The sequence below is a fragment of the Anas acuta genome, chromosome W (genome assembly GCF_963932015.1).
Source record: "Anas acuta chromosome W, bAnaAcu1.1, whole genome shotgun sequence".
NCBI lineage: Eukaryota > Metazoa > Chordata > Aves > Anseriformes > Anatidae > Anas > Anas acuta.
In genome coordinates, this window is record NC_089016.1 from 27,384,626 (window position 1) to 27,404,143 (window position 19,518).

At 45.9% G+C, this 19,518-nt stretch overlaps 1 protein-coding gene and 1 pseudogene across 1 annotated transcript in view; both read left to right on the plus strand.

Moving 5' to 3' along the window:
* LOC137846711 (uncharacterized) overlaps positions 1–19,518 on the plus strand; it is a 420,446-nt gene that overhangs the window by 233,662 nt on the left and 167,266 nt on the right. The gene's annotated exons all lie outside the window — the stretch shown is intronic.
* On the plus strand, positions 1,601–3,508 carry LOC137846714 (endogenous retrovirus group PABLB member 1 Env polyprotein-like; annotated as a pseudogene).

The following is a 19,518-nucleotide window of genomic DNA, read 5'->3' on the forward strand; positions in this document are numbered from 1 at the left end:
GAAATTGTGATAACTAATATTGTGAATCCAGCCTCTTTTCTTAGTGATGCTTCGGCGGAACCTGTGATTCACGATTGTTTAGAAACTATGGAGACTGTGTATTCCAGCTGACCAGACCTTAAGGAGGAGCCCATGGAAGATGCGGAAGAAACTTGGTTCACAGATGGGAGCAGTTTTGTTACACAAGGACAATGTAAAGCTGGATATGCTATAACAACTACTCAGCAGGTAATTGAGTCTAAGCCTTTACCCCCTGGAACATCAGCTCAAAAGGCGGAGATAGTTGCTCTCACGAGAGCATTGGAACTGGCAGCTGGAAAAAGGGTAAATATTTGGACAGATTCTAAATATGCATTCGGCGTGGTACATGCTCATGGAGCGATTTGGAAAGAACGTGGATTACTGACTGCTCAGGGAAAACAGATAAAACATGCTGAAGAAATTTTAAAATTGTTAGAGGCTGTAAAACAACCAGAAAAAGTGGCTATTATGCATTGCCGAGGGCATCAAAGAGGATCCACCGACTTTGAGATTGGGAACAGATTGGCTGATAAAGAGGCAAGAAGGGCAGCGGAAAGAGGCCAAGTGGAAGTGCTTGCTTTAATACCAGACGGTAAAATTCAGACATTAGAGAAAGGACAGGCTCCTAAATATTCAAAAGAAGATTTAAAGTTGATCGAGGATCTAAAAGGGAAGCTGAATGTTGATGGGTGGGCTCATTTGAAGGACAACAGGGTTGTTATGCCCTCTAATTTGGTGTGGCCTATGGTTTTGGGGGAACACAATAAAACCCATTGGGGAGCCGATGCCCTGTATAAACTATTAAATCGAGTCTTGGTAGCAAGAAATCTGTATACCACAATAAGGTAGGTAACCCAACAATGTGACACCTGTATGCGTCATAATCCCAATACAGGAAATAGGGTGACATTTGGTGTCATTGATAAAGGGAACTATCCTGGGCAGCATTGGCAAATTGATTTCTCGGAACTACCAAGAAAAGGGGGGTATCGGTACCTATTAGTTTTAACAGATACTTTCTTGGGATGGCCCGAGGTCTTCCCTTGCAGAACTAATAAGGCTAAGGAGGTAATTAAGGCATTATTGAATGAAATAATACCCCGATTCGGGATCCCAGCAACCATTTCCTCAGATAGAGGCTCGCATTTTGGTGCAAAAATTGTTCAGCGAATAAGCCAGGCTTTAGGGATAGATTGACATCTTCACACTCCTTATAGACCCCAAGCGAGCGGACAGGTGGAAAAGATGAATCATTTGATTAAACAACAAATAGCCAAAATAGGACAAGAAACTAATTTGACTTGGCCTCAAGCGCTTCCTCTAGCACTGCTTAGAATTAGGGTGAAACCACGTTTGAAAGAGAATTTGAGCCCTTTCGAGATACTGTATGGTAGGCCCTACACATCCTTATTTAGTGGGGAGGATCTAACACAGTTGGGTTCAGAGTATTTGTATAACTATATGATAAGCCTCCAAAAACACTTGGACCTAATAGCTAAGACAGTCTTCGGAGCCCGAACCCGAGGACTAGACTTACCAATTCATCCCATTAAACCAGGGGATTATGTTTATATAAAATTATTTACAGGTCACCCATTGGAAGAGAAGTGGATGGGACCATATCAAGTACTACTAACAACACATACGGCAGTCAAAGTCAAGGAGCAAGCAGCTTGGATCCACTATTCAAAGGTGAAAAAGGCCCCGGCGAGGATATGGACCACGACCCCAATTGGACCAGCAAAATTGCGTTTTTCCAGATCCTAATGATTGTGGGGGTGTGGTTGTCAGATTTGGGATGGGCAACTTGGGACGAGAACTTACACCTGACCTTAATACAAACTGTATCTCAAGTGATTAATAAGACGAACTGTTGGGTATGCACCCATCTGCCAGAGCATGGGAATAAGGGTGTATCGTTAATTGGGATTCCCTTGCCTGCAAACTTACCTTGGACTAATTTGTGGGAAAACACATCTTGGGGTCGAAAATATGAAGTTTTGGAACTAGAAGTGAGTAGCTTTGTGCCGTTGGAATCTTACTATGTATGTGTACAAAGGTGTAACCCACCTAGGGGTATGGGAAAACAGGATTGTATAAATACGGATACTACTTATGTGGGAAATCAGACATCTTGTAATCGAACAATTGATATTAGTACGACTAGCGGCTGGGCAAATTCAACCAGCTGGCCGGTTCCAGAAGGAAAAGGGTGGTATTGGCTATGCAATGATACAGCCCGGAAGGTCTTGCCCGAGAATTGGAAGGGAACTTGCACTCTTGGAGCAGTAGTCCCCAATTTGACCATACATGATGTAGCGCCTCGAGGTTATTTGAGAAATCATATCCGGAGAATCAGACGAAAAATTAACAATCCATTGATAGAGAGACACACCGCTTTTCATAGTTTTGTTCGATGGTTTATCCCATGGTTAGGAGTGAGTGAATTGGAAAAGGCGATAGTTAATATTTCTGCAATTATAGAGAAGTTAGAAAACAAAACTCTGGATGCTATAAAGGCTCAACAAGAAGAGATATCTAGTTTATCACAGGTAGTATTACAAAATCGGATGGCCCTAGACTTGTTACTGGCCGCTCAAGGGGGAGTCTGTACAGTAATAAACACAAGTTGTTGTATGTATGTAGATCAGAGTGGAAGGATCTCTACCAACCTGGAAGAAATATGGAAGCAGACAAGGGTCCTACATGAGATCAGTAAAGATGATCTTTCATGGAGTTTTAGTGAAATATGGAATAAGTTAACCTCCTGGTTGCCCAATTTCTAATGGTTGAAACAAGTTTTCATTGCTCTAATCACATTAGTAGTGTTAGGAATATTTGTGTGCATGTTGTTTAGATGCCTGCTTTGTTGTGTTACTGTAAATAATGAAAGTATCTGATGCAAAAGAATTTGCATGGGAAAAGAAAAGGGGGGATTGATTAAGGAGGTATTGGGGAGGCATTGGGGAGGCAAGGACAATCCCCAGACATGGACTGTATATCTCAAAACAAGACACTGGAGCTCATGATAAGGAAGCGGCAGACGGACAGAGAAACAAATGTAAGGACTATAAATCTCAAAACTGGACATTGGAATTCATTATAAAGATACAACAAACGGAAGAATTGGCAACAACCATCTCTCGCAATTAAGAAACGTGCCAATTCAGCAGATTCCTGACCAAAGGTGAAAAGTACACTGTGAGGAAGACTCGGTGTCTTCCTCCCAAAGACCCCTGCCCACGTCCCAAAGACCCCTGCCCACAATTCTTGGAAGGCTCTATGCAGGCGCAAGGTGCCAAAAGGCTAATTAGCATGAGAAGCGAGGGAAGGCGGGGATAGGTAATGCATATGTATAGGCGCTTGTAGAATATTGATAGATTGATTGTATAAATTCAAGACTGCTTTCCGCTTTGGGTATGCACGATAGGTGGAGAGATCCCCCGTGCATCCAGCGCTGCAATAAAGAATATACCACTTAAAGGAATTTCGGCTTTGATCTTTGAATCATCGGTCTGAGCAGGAACTAAACTGTAACAGCTTCAGTCACTGCTGAGCCCCGTCCGAATGATCTGCTGGTTCAGCTCCTTGGCTGTGGGGAGATGTGGGTTCCTTTGTTCTCGACAGGAATAATACATCTCTGTGCATTGTGTGGGCAGTGAAGGATTAATAATGCCACAAATTATTTACCTCCTGCTTTGGAGTGCTTAGGGTTTGCGAGCAACGTCCCTGCCGAGCACGCTGTCCCTTAGCAACCTCCTTTGTTTTTTTAAAACACAATTCCAGTTCCAAAAGCAGAATTAAGGAGCGGGATGCCAGAGCTCATGCAAACAGGCTTGGTGGGGTGAGAGCGTTGCCTAACCCTTTCTGGGTCACTCTCCAGACAGGCACATTCTACTTTTTCATCCTTTCTGATGTGCTTCCCTGCCCACAAACTCCATCGTGGCCATTTGGTGATGGATAAGCATAGGACTAGGGATTCGGGGAGCAGTTAGAAAACCTCCATAGGCTTGGAGGAGATGGAAAGAGAGGAAAGCTCCTGCATGAGCCATCCTGCCCCAGTGCACAAGGAGCAGTTTCCATCCCTGGCACTCAGCTCCACACCATCACTGTCCACATCCCAGAGTCTCTCCTGCTGGAAGGGCTGGCAGTGGGGTATTTCCCCAGGAAGATGAGGTGTCATGAGCAGCGTGCAGTGCAACGACTGTATTGGGTCTGGCTCGTGTGGGAATAAAAATGTTGTTTTTGCAGAGTTACATTGTTTAGGAGGAAGGAATGTGGTATTGAGATATGCTTACAGTGATAAGAAAGCTCAACAGACAACCTTGTAAAATGCAGACAACCAGACTCCCTGAACAATCAGGCAGAAATCACTGTGTAAGAAACATTACCACCTCAAAGAGTCTGTGAAGCACTGGATAGATTGTGAACCTGGATTACCCACTCAGTGGGGAAACAGGGGAGGGTCCTGGTCGTTGAAAAAGGCATATAAACTGTGTTTTGGAACTAGCAGGTGCGCTCTCCTGCTTGTGGGATGCCCGCCATTGCAATCACAAATAAATTGCTACTTCACTGAGATCCTCGCCTGAGCCTAAGTTATTGGCTGTTATAAATGAAGTCTCAACTCAATCTGAATTTTGTAATATTTATAAAACAAATATTTATAAAAGGTATAAAAGGCAAGTAAACAGCGCTGCGTGTACGCGGAGTCTACGCTCCACCAACATGCACAAGAACATCAAACATTCTAAATATACAGAACATCGCTTTTACAAACTAAACCCAAGTATGCCTATACATACGTACAATCAGGAAAGGTAACAAACAATCCTTTAAGTTACTAAACATGAGTACACCTAAACATATGTAAAATCAGAAAAAGTAACAAACAATCCTTTAAGTTCCATGACTTAACAGTCTCCATGCATGTGTGCATCCACAGAGAGCTGACAGAGGGCCCGAGACTGATTAAAGAGGCAGGATCCATGAAGTAGTGGGGAAGGGAAGAAGGTATGCACGCCGGGTTTAAGAATTGATCTGGTAACTGTGCACAGACCAAGGTAAGAAATATTAAGTATTGCCTTGGGGGTTGGGTGAGACTGTGTGATGTGATTGAGACGTACTTTTGTACGAAGCGAGTGTGGAGTCCTGATCCATGGTTCCGTAGCTCTGCAAGGAGCGCTGATGGAGACACAAAGTGGAAGATAAGAGAGAGAAAGGAAGAATCTCAGGAAATTTGGCGTGTGGTACCCCTTTCATGGTGAAGTGCTTGGCAGTACACCCTCATTTTCCAGAATCAGAATGTTAGTGTGTAGTACACTGCAGGAGGTAAATTTCTGTAAATATAGGTTCCAGGGGACAGGGAGATATCCCTGGGGAAGTGCCTACCAACAGTTCTGTAATAAATGGCTAAGTCCCAAATAGGATTACAATCAAAGTTTTACAGTTTATTAAACGAATAGAGGTAAGCAAACAGTGCTGGGTGCGCTGAGAGTCTCTGCTCCACCAAGACGCACACCAGTTACATCAGGCGGCTGTTTTTTATGCTCCTAGGCTAATACATATTCATTACTACTTCTAGAAAAGGCAGGGTTATTAATAATTAGTTCCCAGAATCTGAACCCTCCTACTGGAGCATGCGTATCAGTCTCCGGTGGTCCCTCTGGGGGTCTCTGGGGGGTCTCTTGTGCTGAAGGCTCATAGTCTTCCTCCCTCTTGTCCTTCTCCTTTGTCCAACCTGGCTGTATGTCAGAGACTTGTGCAGCGTCCCCTGCAAGCTTTGTCTTTTAGTCATTCTTCAGCTCTCCCTGTCTCCTTAATCTCCTGGCCAGATATCAGAGACTTGCATAGTGTCCCATGCAATAGTCATAATAGTTAGCAGTTATTCTGAAACCCCCCAGATACCGGAGACTTCAAGGAAAGCCTCCAAATACATTTCCCTTCAAGCTCTCTATTGACACGAATTGCTAAAACATTCCTTTGCAAGATACAAGAACTATATACATTAACCACTCTGTTTTTCTTAGACTTGTGGTTATACAAGGGTATGTAAGACAGAAGGTCACATTCATCATACCATGCGGCCCTAGCATTGTTCCATATTGACACAAATCAGATGAACACATTTCACAGTTCTTCCTGAAGAATGATATGAAATTGGAAAAATAATCTCAAAATTAGAGGAGATGATAAAAGGAAAAACAAAAGTTAAATATTGTGTATCGGTTTGGACAAAAGAACCAATTAAGGAAACGGCAGTATTTTGGCCAAAATATGGGTCTGATGAAAATTAAGGCTTTAAATTTATGTGTAAAGAATAAGATTCCTTTTTCGGAGAAGGAGCCAAGTTATGCTCCCTATAATCCTAATATTGCACTGGTGGCAGCAGCAGTCACTCCAGGAAGGGAGACAGTGTTATCAATGAAGTCTCAACTCAATCTGAATTTAGTAATATTTATAAAAGACAAGTAAACAGTGCTGGGTGCGTGGGAAGTCTATGCTCTACCAACACGCACACACGAACATCGAACATTCTAAATATACAGAACTCTGCTTTTACATACTAAACCCGAGTATGACTATGCAATCAGAAAAGGTAACAAACAATCCCTTAAGTTCCATGACTTAACAGTCTCCATTTTCCATTCCTTTTCTTGATTACAAACAACAGTCTCCATCTTCCATTCCTTTTCTTGATTACAAACACCGGACAATTCCAGGGCTAGTCGTGGGAAATCTATTACTATCAATGTCCATGACTGGGGGAGCATAGTTGGCCTGGCTGAAGTGCTACCATATCTTCCATGACTTTTAACAGTCTCCATTTTCCATTCCTTTTCTTGATTACAAACACTGGACAATTCCAGGGCTAGTCGTGGGAACAATATGTCTCGCTTTAAGTTGTTAAGCAACTCGGTCTTCAGGCCTTATGTATCCCGTTCTTCCCAGATCGAAGAAAAGTATATCCATCTCCTTTTCAAGGCCAATAGGCCTGGGTCAAAAGGCACATCCAGGTCACCAGAGGGCAGAAAAGCAAAAGCCTTCGATGGCAGTAGCAGCGGGGGGGGCGATGGCGATGGCGTAGCAGTCGGATCAGTAAAGGAGCCCGCAGCTCCCTCACTGTCTGGCAAACCACACGCTTCTGACTGTGGCCCCACAGGGCTCTTTAAGGCCTCAGAGACTGCTCGCCAGGTGCCGAGCAATCTCACTGCAACCTTGTCGTTTTTAGTTGCAGAGTCCCACACCTTGACATCGATTTGGTCCCATGTTTCAGGATCATAAACTGTCCGACTGTTAATAAGGAGAATAAGCTGTAAGGTTACCAGGACAGTCTTTGTTCCTAAGGACGTATGATTCCCCATAATGCACAACTGCTTACCAATGAGAGGCAGCTGTGTGCGTGGGTCCTCTTCTCTCAGCTTGAGCTTCTCTCCAGCTCCCGTGCGCCCATTTCCAGCAACTTTCTGTACGAGCTTCTTTGAGTGTTTTGCTGAGTTTGGCCGAACCTATCTTCATGAGGTGATCAATGTGCCTATTCTTGTCCTTGTCTCCGTTCTGCTAGCCTGTTCCTTTTTATTCCTTCTTTTTACTTCTTTATTGATGACATAACTTCATCGTGTTATAAATGAAGTCTCAACTCTGACTTTAGAAACATAAAAGAATATTTATAAAAGGCAAGTAAACAGCGCTGGGCGCGCGGGGAGTCTATGCTCTACCAAAACGCACACGCAACCATCGAACTTTCCAAATATATATAGGACATTGCTGTTACATATTTACAAGAAACCCGAGTACGCCTATACTAAATTTTAAATATACTAATACTAAATTTTACTGCCGTTAAAGATAACAAAAAATGTTTTTATAAATACATCAACACAAAAAGGAGGACTAAGGAGAATCTCCAGTCTTTACTGGATGCGGGGGGAAACTTAGTTACAAGAGATGAGGAAAAGGCAGAGGTGCTTAATGCCTTCTTTGCCTCAGTCTTTAGCGGCAAAACCAGTTGTTCTCTGGATACCCAGTACCCTGAGCTGGTAGAAGGGGATGGGGAGCAGGATGTGGCCCTCACTATCCACGAAGAACTGGTTGGTGACCTGGTACGGCACTTGGATGTGCGCAAGTCGATGGGGCCGGATGGGATCCACCCAAGGGTACTGAGAGAACTGGCAGAGGAGCTGGCCAAGCCACTTTCCATCATTTATCAGCAGTCCTGGCTATCGGGGGAGGTCCCAGTTGACTGGCGGCTAGCAAACGTGATGCCCATCTACAAGAAGGGCCGGAGGGCAGACCCAGGGAACTACAGGCCTGTCAGTTTGACCTCAGTGCCAGGGAAGCACATGGAGCAGATCCTCTTGAGAGTCATCATGCGGCACTTGCAGGGCAAGCAGGCGATCAGGCCCAGTCAGCATGGGTTTATGAAAGGCAGATCCTGCTTGACGAACCTGAGCTCCTTCTATGACAAAGTGACGTGCTGGGTGGATGAGGGAAAGGCTGTGGATGTGGTCTACCTTGACTTCAGCAAGGCTTTTGACACCGTCTCCCACAGCATTCTCCTCAAGAAACTGGCTGCTCTTGGCTTGGACTGGCGCACGCTTCGTTGGGTTAGATAGCCTGGATAGCCGGGCCCAAAGAGTCGTGGTAAATGGAGTCAAGTCCAGTTGGAAGCCTGTCACTAGTGGCGTTCCCCAGGGCTCGGTGCTGGGGCCGGTCCTCTTTAATATCTTTATCAATGATCTGGATGAGGGCATTGAGTGCACCCTCAGTAAGTTTGCAGATGACACCAAGCTAGGCGCGTGTGTCGATCTGCTTGAGGGTAGGAAGGCTCTGCAGGAGGATCTGGATAGGCTGCACTGATGGGCTGAGGTCAACTGCATGAAGTTCAACAAGGCCAAGTGCTGGGTCCTCCACCTGGGGTGCAATGACCCCAAGCAGAGCTACAGGCTGGGAGATGAGTGGTTGGAGAGCTGCCATGCAGAGAAGGACCTGGGAGTGATGGTTGATAGTCAGCTGAATATGAGCCAGCAGTGTGCTCAGGTGGCCAAGAAGGCCAACAGCATCCTGACTTGTATCAGAAACAGTGTGACCAGCAGGGCTAGGGAGGTGATCGTCCCCCTGTACTCAGCTCTGGTGAGGCCGCACCTCGAGTACTGTGTTCAGTTTTCGGCCCCTCGTTACAAGAAGGACATCGAGGTGCTTGAACGGGTCCAGAGAAGGGCAACGAAGCTGGTGAGGGGTCTGGAGAACAAGTCCTACGAGGAGCGTCTGAGGGAGCTGGGCTTGTTCAGCCTGGAGAAGAGGAGGCTCAGGGGAGACCTTATTGCTCTTTACAGATACCTTAAAGGAGGCTGTAGCGAGGTGGGGGTTGGTCTATTCTCCCACGTGCCTGGTGACAGGACGAGGGGGAATGGGCTTAAGTTGTGCAAGGGGAGTTTTAGGTTGGCTGTTAGGAAGAACTTCTTTACCGAAAGGGTTGTTAGACATTGGAACAGGCTGCCCAGGAAAGTGGTGGAGTCACCATCCCTGGAGGTCTTTAAAAGACGTTTAGATGTAGAGCTTAGGGATGTGGTTTAGTGGGGACTGTTAGTGTTAGGTTGGACTCAATGATCTTGAGGTCTCTTTCAACCTAGAAATTCTGTGATTCTGTGATTCTGTGATTCTGTGATTCTGTAATATCCCACAGGTTTCTTGATTCCTGCCCATTCTTGAGTTAGTACTCCATATGCAGTTTGGTTAGAAACATTTACAAATAAATAAAAGGGTCTTTCTAAATCTGGGAGGCTCAGCACTGGAGCTTCTATTAATGTTTTCTTGATCAACCTCAACTTTTCCTCATCTTCCTCATTCCACTTAATTTTTCTCCAGTCAATTTTTCATATAAAAACTTTGCCTTTTCACTAAACCCTTCAATCCAGGGCCTACAATATCCCAAGAGGCCGAGCAGTTGCCTCACTTCCTTCTTCGTTTTGGGTGATGACAGGGCTAAACTCCCAGATACCCTGTCAGGATCCATTTTTTTTTTTTTCCTTGGCTAAGCCAATGTCCTAAGTACCTTACTTCCTTTTCCATGAATTGTAATTTAGATTTTGAGACCTTCAACCCTTTTTTCCCTAAGAAATTAAGTAATTCAATAGTGGTTCTCCGTGTCTCTTTTTCAGTCTCCCCAGCTATTAATAGGTCATCCACATATTGCAACAATTTTACTTCCCCCTTTACCTCCATAAAAACATTTGCTTTTGCCTTCTGTTTTTCCCCATCTCTCCTCACATAGACCTTTTGTGCTTCCCTCAATAATTCTTCTAATCCTTTTTCATGCCAATTATCAAGTTTCTCCAATTTCTTTCGGATGTCTTCCCAGGATTTTGCTACAAACTGGGTTCTCAACAGTGCCCCTCCTGCAGGGGAATCAGGATCTATACCCGAGTACATCTGAAGGCTTTTTCTCAGCCTGTCTAACCATTCAGTTGGAGATTCGTCTCTGCACTGACACTCGTTAAAAGCTTTTTTATATTTTGTCCCCTTGGAACCGATTCCTTTATCCCTTGTATCATTATGGTCCTAAGATCCCTCATATTTTGCCTCCCCTGAGCAGCCTGATGATCTCAGTTAGGGTTGGTATTTGGCCATTTCACATCCCCTGGAGGACCTCCCTGATTTTGTCTTTCCCACAGTCTCATTCCTGCTTGCCTGATCATTCCTCTTTCTTCTACAGTGAAGAGGATTCCTAATATGGACTGCATTTCTTCCCAGGTATACATGTTTGGACCTAGGAACTGGTCCAATCTTTCGGCAACTCCTAAAGGGTCATCTAAAAGGTTTCCCATTTCATTCTTAAAATTTCTTACATCTGACGTGTTCAAAGGAACCACTACAAACCCTATTCCCCCCTGGTTCCCCCCAAGGGGTACCTCCCTCAAAGGGTAAAGGCCTCCTAAATAGTCAGTCCAGCCTCGTGCTTCACTTTCCTCCCTTTCTGTGGCCCTTATCTTACTTCTAGTCCTTTGCGCAGGAGGAGAGGGATAGAGAACAGGGTCCATGGGCAATCGACTTTCAAAATGTGGCGGTTCTGGTTGCCATGAATAGGGAGGGGGTATATTATCCAGAGGTTCCCATTCTTCCTTTCCCCTCTCAGTTCTTGTATTTAAAGCAAATGTTTGTTTTGGGGGAAATGCGTTTGAGGCTCCTACCCACAGAGCCGCATAATCACTTTCTTCTTGGTTAAAAGGCTCCTTAGAGTTAACATAGCGGTTTAATGCCTGACATACCCAATCCTCAAAGGATCCAAAAAATAGCCAAAAACATGTGGCCTTAAAGGTTCCTTTGGCCATTTTATCATACAAAATTGAGCCATTTTCTCTTTATTTTTTCCTTTCCTCAATTCCCAAACATCCCAATATTTTAACATTATCCCTAATGGGCTTTCTGGTGGAATGTCTGGGCTCTCTGAGTCTCCCAGGTCAGAGAATCTATTTTCCCCCAGACCCATCCTGGAACTTTCAAATAAATTCCGAATCCATGGAACCCTTAAAGAGGTTCTGAATCCCTGGAATCCTCTAAGAGGTTCCGAATCCCTGGCCGAATCCCTGGAAGCTTAAAATAAGTTCCGAATCCCTGGAAACCTTAAAGAGGTTCCAAATCCCTGGCTGTGTTTGTGTAGAGGTGTCTTGCAAGTGGTTAACCCTCCCACGAATTCTTAGACCAATCGCTTCGGTCCTTCACCGGCCGAGTCCCTCACGGGAGATTGGAACCGTGGTTAGAAGACCTCTGCACTCGCTTTGGAACTACGTTCCATCTCAGTCACACCCTTACACACAGTCACACAGCCGAATCCCACCCAACTGAACGGTATACTCACAAATCCTCTTCGTTCGGGTCTTCGCACGCAAGATTATGGGTCACTGATGGAGAGCTCTTTTTTTTTTTTTTTTTTTTTTTTTTACTTGCCTCTTATGTTCGAAATCTTGTTGAACTCTAGCGCCGCTATCAGTCAAGGGCCACTAGGTGGGGCGCCTCCCTTTACCGGTCGCAGATCCAAAGTCCAAGAAGATCACGTCGGGGTCACCAATTTGTTATAAATGAAGTCTCAACTCTGAATTTAGAAACATCAAAGAATATTTATAAAAGGCAAGTAAAGAGCGCTGGGCGTGCGGGGAGTCTATGCTCTACCAACACGCACACGCAACCATCGAACTTTCCAAATATATATAGGACATTGCTGTTACATATTTACAAGAAACCCGAGTACGCCTATACATATGGATATCCTATCCCCGCTTCATATTATAATTCTCTTTGTGGTGGTCGTTGTGGGTGAAATGACAGGATGGACATTGCCATATTCAGACGGATGTGATCAATAAAATAAAAGCAATATCTCCGCCAACTAGCAAAAAAGAAACACAAGCTTTCCTAGGCCTTGTGGGATTTTGGAGAATGCATGTGCCAGGCTATAGTCAGCTTGTGAGTCCTCTATATCGAGTGACTCAAAAGAGAAACTATTTCAAGTGGGGCCCTGAGCAACAACAGGCCTTTGAGCAAATCAAACAAGAAATAGCTCGTGCAGTAGCCCTTGGGCCTGTCCATACTGGAACAGCTGTGCAAAACATACTTTACACTGCAGTTGGGGAGCATGGGCTCACCTGGAGCCTCTGGAAGAAGACCCCAGGAGAAACTCGAGTTCGACCTCTAGGTTTCTGGAGCCGGGGCTATCGAGGATCAGAAGCCAATTACACCCCAACTGAAAAAGAGATACTCACGGCATATGAGGGTGTTCGAGCTGCTTCAGAAGTCGTGGGAACAGAGGCACAGCTCCTCTTGGCACCGTGGCTACCTGTGTTACATTGGATGTTCAAAGAGAAAATTCCCACTACACATCATGCGACTGATGCTACTTGGAGTAAGTGGATAGCATTAATTACACAGTGGGCCTGAATGGGAAAACCTAATCGCCCAGGAATCCTGGTAGAGATTATGGACTGGCTAGAAGGCAGAGATTTCAGAGTGCCGACAGCAGAGGTAACTCGTGCTGAAGAGGCACCACCATACAATGAGTTGCCAGAAGACAGAAAGCAGTATGTGTTGTTCACTGACGGATCCTGCCGTGATGTAGGGAGCCATCGGAAATGGAAAGCTGCTGTGTGGAGTCCCACACGACGAGTTGTGGAGGCCATGGAAGGGGAAGGCGAGTCGAGTCAGTATGCAGAAGTAAAAGCCATGCAACTACCCCTGGAGATTGCTGAAAGACAAAAATGGCCAGCACTGTGTCTCTACACTGACTCATGGATGGTGGCAAATGCTCTGTGGGGGTGGCTGCAGCAATGGAAACAGAGCAACTGGCAGCACAGAGGTAAACCTATCTGGGCTGCTACCCTGTGGTGTTGCAGGAAGAACAGCCGAAAACACGACAGACACCAGTACGGTCAGATCATGCTCTCCCTTTATTACCCGAATAGCCTGACTTCTATAGCAAATTTAACAGGGGCAGATAGTGTCTCACACAAGATTATTGGTCAAAAGCACTCAGACAAACAACTGCAAGAAAACAACCCCACCTGCAAGAAAACAACCCCCTTGTGATTAGCAGTCACGTAGATCCCGTACTTGAAGCCAGCTGCTGGCAACAATATTTTTCTAAATTCCTCAATTGGGTGATGTGGGAACACTGTCATGGGAACTTCTCATAGTCATCCTGGTAGCTTGGTTTGCTCAGCTGCAGCAAGCCATGGGATCTTTGCTGTTTCAAAAATCCCTCAACAATTCCCCCTTTTTCTTTTTGAGCAAACCAAGCCCGATGTAACAGTTTTGCAAGTGACCTTTTAACCACATTTATTACAATGCAACACACAATGATGATTAACACCACAATAAACAGAATCCTTAATCCCTCCTTGATTAATCCCAGTAACCATCTAGGCATTGTTTCAAACAAATAAGTGAGCCATTAATTGAAAGGATTGATATCATATTGAATCTTTCTCATGTGCTCTTTCAGGAAAGTAATGGATTTGTGAATTGACTCATTATGATCAGAAAGGTTTAAACAGCACATTCCCTCAAAGTCCTCACACCCATGCCCTTGAGCCAAAAGCAAGAAGTCAATAGCAGCTCGATCCTGTAAGAGCGCGTGTCTCAGACTATTTTGATCTGGTAACATCTCCTCAAGTATCTCTGTCATGGCATGGGTTTGCTTCTTGGCCCAGAATACCAATTTTTCTAAGTTGTTAGGTGCGGCCGTAGATGCCACTCCTGGCACTAAACTTACCAATGCTGCTCTAGCTGCAACACCAAGCAACTCAACATTATCATTGCAATCCGGTGCGAGCAATGCCCATTTATGTCTGGTGATCTCATGCAACTACGACAAGCTAGGAGCAAATATAGTAAGTTTATCTAAGTAACATGGACCTCCGATAGCATTTGCAGGGATACCTTGCCAGGCCCCATCCCCGCAAATCAGAAAAACATCAGGAGGTAAGGCCATAGCTGTACGATTGTTCCAAGCACTATAGTTGTTACCCCTTGTCTTCGTGCCATAAGCCCCTAAACCCTGCCTAGCAGTGTCATTGTAACCACAAGCGTTATTTGTATTTCTGTACCCGTATGGCCCTTTCCAAGTTCCTGTAGCAGGATCTTGGTAATTCATTCTTATTTGTGGTAACACATTTGGTGCTGCTATATTTATTGTCTGAAAATGAATACTCGCAGGAGGGTCTTCTCGGTCATCAGTCAAACGTAAGTGATTCAAGACACCCAATGCCTCAGACAATCACTCATCGATGTTCTTGATCTCTTTTAATCTCACTAATTGTTCCTTTAAAACCTGATGTGATCGTTCGACCATCGCTTGGCCCGTGGGAGAATATGGAATACCTGTGATATGCTTTACTCCCCACATTTTCATAAATTTTCTAACCCTTTTGCTGACATACGCTGGACCATCGTCCATCTTGATCTGCTGTGGCACTCTCATAATGGCAACACACACTATCAGATGTCTACACACATGGTGTGCTTTTTCTCCCCCCTGCGCCGTTGCCCATATGAATCTTGAAAAAGTATCAATACTCACCAATTTGTCTGCTTGTGAATTACCTTCTGCTAACCCAATCGAGAACTGATGACCACGTATATGGATAACTGTAGTGGGTTTACGTGGCAAGGTTTTGGAAGCAGGGGGCCATAGGGGTGGTTTCTGTGAGAAAGATCTAGAAGCCGCCCCATGTTTGGGAAGGGCCCCGTTGTTTTCCAGATCTGAGCCAATAAGCGATGTTGTTTTGCGCCTCTGTGAGAGCATATTTAAGACAGGGAAAAAACTGCTGCGCCACACAGCAGCCGGGAGAGTCAAGGGAGTGAGAAACAGCCTTGCAGGTGCCAAGGTCAGTGTAGAAGGAGGGGGAGAGGTGCTCCAGGCGCCGGAGCAGAAGTCCCCTGCGGCCTGTGGTGAGGACCATGGTGAAGCAGGATGTCCCCCTGCAGCCCATGGAGTACCACGGTGGAGCAGGGTTTCACGCTGCAGCCCGTGGAGGAGACCACGGTGGAGCAGGTGGCCCTGCACCGACGGCGGCTGCCGCCTGTGGAAGACCCCTGCCGGAGCAGATTCCGGGCCGGACCTGTAGCCCGTGGAGAGGAGACCATGCAGGAGCAGGTGATCTGGCAGGAGCTGCTGCCCGTAGGGGAGCCAGGTTGGAGCAGTTTTCTCCTGAGGGATGGACCCCGTGGTACGGACCCATATCTGGAGCAGTTCTGGAAGAGCTGCTGCCTGTGGGAAGCCCACGCTGGATCAGTTCGTCAAGGACTGTATCCCGTGGGTGGGACCCCACAGCACAGGGGACGAGAGTGACCGAGAAGGAGCGGCAGAGAAGAAGTGCTGTAGACTGACCATAACCCCCATTTCCCCGTTCCCCTGCGCCGCTCGGGGGGAGGAGGTGGAAGAGGGTGGATGGGGGGGGAGGTGCTTTTGGTTTCTTTCCTTTGTTTCTCACTTCTCTAGCTTGTTAGTAATGAGCAATAAATCTTACTATCTGTCTTCTTATGCTGAGTCTGGTTTGCCCGTTACACTAATTATTGCGTGATTTTCTCGTCCTTATCTCAATCCTTGAGCCCCTTTCACATATTTTCTCCCCATTCCTCTTTGAGGAGGGGGAGTGAGAGAGCGGCTGTGGTAGAGCTCGGCTGCCCACTCGAGCGGAACCACGACAATAACACAGTAAGGTGCAGTTCTCCCCTGAATGGCGTCTCGCAGCTGCAGAAATAATGACAATCTGTCCCTCTTAGTGTGCCGTATCAAGGCATCCTCTATCCGTTTTACCACGTTGACAACATACAGAGAGCCTGAGACAAAATTAATTGGCTCATGCATCCAGCACTGACAAGCCCAAACAACTGCAGACAATGCCAATGTTTGTAATGAATCCCCTGTCTCCTCCAGAATTATGTATTTCTCCCAACTTCCTTTCTCGTACCACACACACAGCCTTCCTACTTGCTGCACCTGCATCAGTGTATACAGTGCGACCCACCACTGGTCGGGACGAAAGCCGTGGTACTATCTGCCATTTATATGATCTTATAACTTGCCAGAGAGGCCCCTTTGGAGTTCGGGAATGTAATCCCGGGTAATCTAACACAGCTTCTTGTAGTGGTATGGATTGCTGTAAACACCATTCCAAATGATCCTGAGTAGATCCTGGCAGATCTCCTGGTTCCTGCCCACTGATCTCAATACGCCGAGAGCAACCCTAACGTACTAACTCTGCGATAGCTTCTGCCTGTGTTTGAACACTCGTTTTTGGCTAAATCTGTAGGAAAATCCATTCCAGAACTTGAAAATGCTGCCCTATCATTCCACCCTTGCCATCACCTGTGTCACTTATACTACTCCTATTACCCATGTTGTTAGTGTCAGTGGCAACCTCCTGATACCGTTTCTGTCTTTGTTGCCCCTTACTCTCCCCCTTTTCTTTTTGCCACTGACCAATCACCGCAAACGGATGAGACACATGATTGCTAATTAGGAAGGAGAGTGCAACATCTGCTATACGTCTGCAAGCAGTGCCAGCTGTAACCTTAGAAGCTATTTGTGAAAGAGCCTGCCAGTGGTCATTTGTTAGTGTAATCTGCGGCTCTGTACTCCTGCACCACAATAAAGGTAGTAATATAGATAAGTCGTCATTAGTAATCCCTACAATGTGGCAACCCCACTGAATATTATCCAGGAACATTTGTACATTTAACAAATTATGTAACACCGTAGTTATATCAACTTTCTGGGGACGAATAGTAGAGTCTGGTATTTTCCATCCCAAGTATAGCCATGGCTGTTTCTGTTGAACCTTCTCTGGGGCTATCTTCAACTGTTTTGCTTCCAAAGTATCCCAAATAAACTTTAAATCTGAATCCTGGAAGCATTTTGGCCTACCAAACCAAATGTTATCCATATAATGGTAAATAATTACTTCACGCCACACTGTCCGAATTGGTTGTAATGCCCAGGCCACATATAATTGGCATAATATAGGGGAATTCTTCATCCCCTGCGGAAGCACTAGCCATTCATAGCGCTTTGCCGGGGCCTGTTTGTTAATGGAGGGTACCGTAAAAGCAAATCTCTGACAGTCCTGTGCCACCACATCTGGTTGCCTGAACTGATCGATAAATTTAGCATGTGGTTCCCCAGGGGCCTGTTCTACAGATGCGAATGGAGGTGCTTTCTTTTCCCCTGGGAGACTAAGAAGAGCCCTCAGTGTGAGCTGTGCAGCTGTTTGGTGAATAATCGCAGGGAACTGCAGCTGAACCTGGGTATTGATATAAGGACCCGTTCCCATTAACACCTCTGCAGTAATCCCATACAGAGGGTCCCCCGGTTGACGCAGTCGACCCGCTTCCCCCTGTGCTAACCGCAACCATTCCCTTTCAAACAATAACAATGGGGAAGGAGTTAACAATAAGCGTGCCAAGTTTCAACAGTCAAGTGGACACATTGGTTTTGCCTGGAAAATCCATTGAATTATCTGTCGAGCCGCCTGGGATTGTAATCCATAGTCCAAAATCATTTTTTGAGCTTGTTGTAGAATCTTGCAGTCATGTGGCTGCCACGACCTGGTGCCTTGCACAGGGTCGATAATAATAGGGCAGGCCAAGGATGTAGCATGCCAATGTCCTTCTATGATGGCATCACGTCTGACGCTGGAGCACTTGTCCCTCCTTGGTGCCGACGGTGTTGTAGCGATGAATAATGAGGGAGTCGGCTCTGGTGGGGAGGACGAGAGAGAAAGCTCCTCCGAATCCTTAATTTTTAAGTTCTCCAGTTTCTCTAACAGTTCTTGGAACAGCTCCTCCACTGAAGGTCGATTCTTGGAAGCTGCTGCTGTATCTCTCATTGGCGAAGCATCCCAAGTGGATTTATTGCTGCCTGGCAGCAGCACAGATACTGGCAGCGCAGATTTATCAAGATTTTCTGGCACGGGGGGTGGGGAGGGCATCCCCCACTCCCCATCAGCACTCTGCTCCGATAGTCCCTTCATTATTTCTGCCACTGATTCCTTTATTGAAGAGGTCATACTTTGAACCTGGGTGGGTGCAGGAACCGACGAAAAGAATCCTGCCAGCCGCATTCCTGAGGTCTCAGGTTTCATACTCGGCGGTCTGTCAGTCCCAGATGGTACTGACAAAGTTTGTGCCACCGCCATAGCCTGCTGCTGTTTGGTTTTCATACTGCACAGCGCATTAATCACTGTGCGCCACGTCGCACTTACATCTTTATCCAGATTTCCACTTGAAATGGCTTTATCCCATTATCGAGCTCCTACATGCCACCGCTCATCTGGGCTAAACATTAGAGGGACTTCCTTCAGAAAACCCTCCTTCTGAGCCCAGTGCACCAAGGATTTGATCTTTTTTACATTGCAAGATACACCTGTCTTAGAGAGAATACAAGAGAGAAGCTGGATAGCTGCTTCCTCCTCCATGGTTATGTCGGACGAGCTGCAGGGTCGTGATCTCCACCCCTCTGCTATGTGCCAACTCGCATCGAAGCAGCCAGGTGAGGATGTGCTCACCTGGATGGCGACTGAAGTCTTTTCGTAGTTCTCGCAGCTCACTCAAGGATAGAGACCGAGTATTTTCTGATTCATCTATGATTTCAGTCTCTTCTTTGTGATGTTGCCGTGATAACACTGCTTTAGAGCTGCTTGCCTTTTCTTCTTCTCCCTCATCTGTAGGCGGAGCTTCTTCCCTTACTAAACGACCTGATCTCCGTTTCCACTGTTTCGTCTTTACTACAGGGGCGACTGATACCATAGATGGTCGGTCCTCTGGGGTGGTCACAGTGTGTGCTGTCTCATAATCAAATTCAAGAACCTCCCTATCCCCTTGAGGGTGCTGGGCAATGTTAATTGACATCTGATAGGCGTAAGCCAGACCCCAGCAGAATGCAGCAAGCTGGTGGAGTTCTCTAGTATTGCCAGGGTCAGGGCATACGTCTTTCAAACATTGTACCAG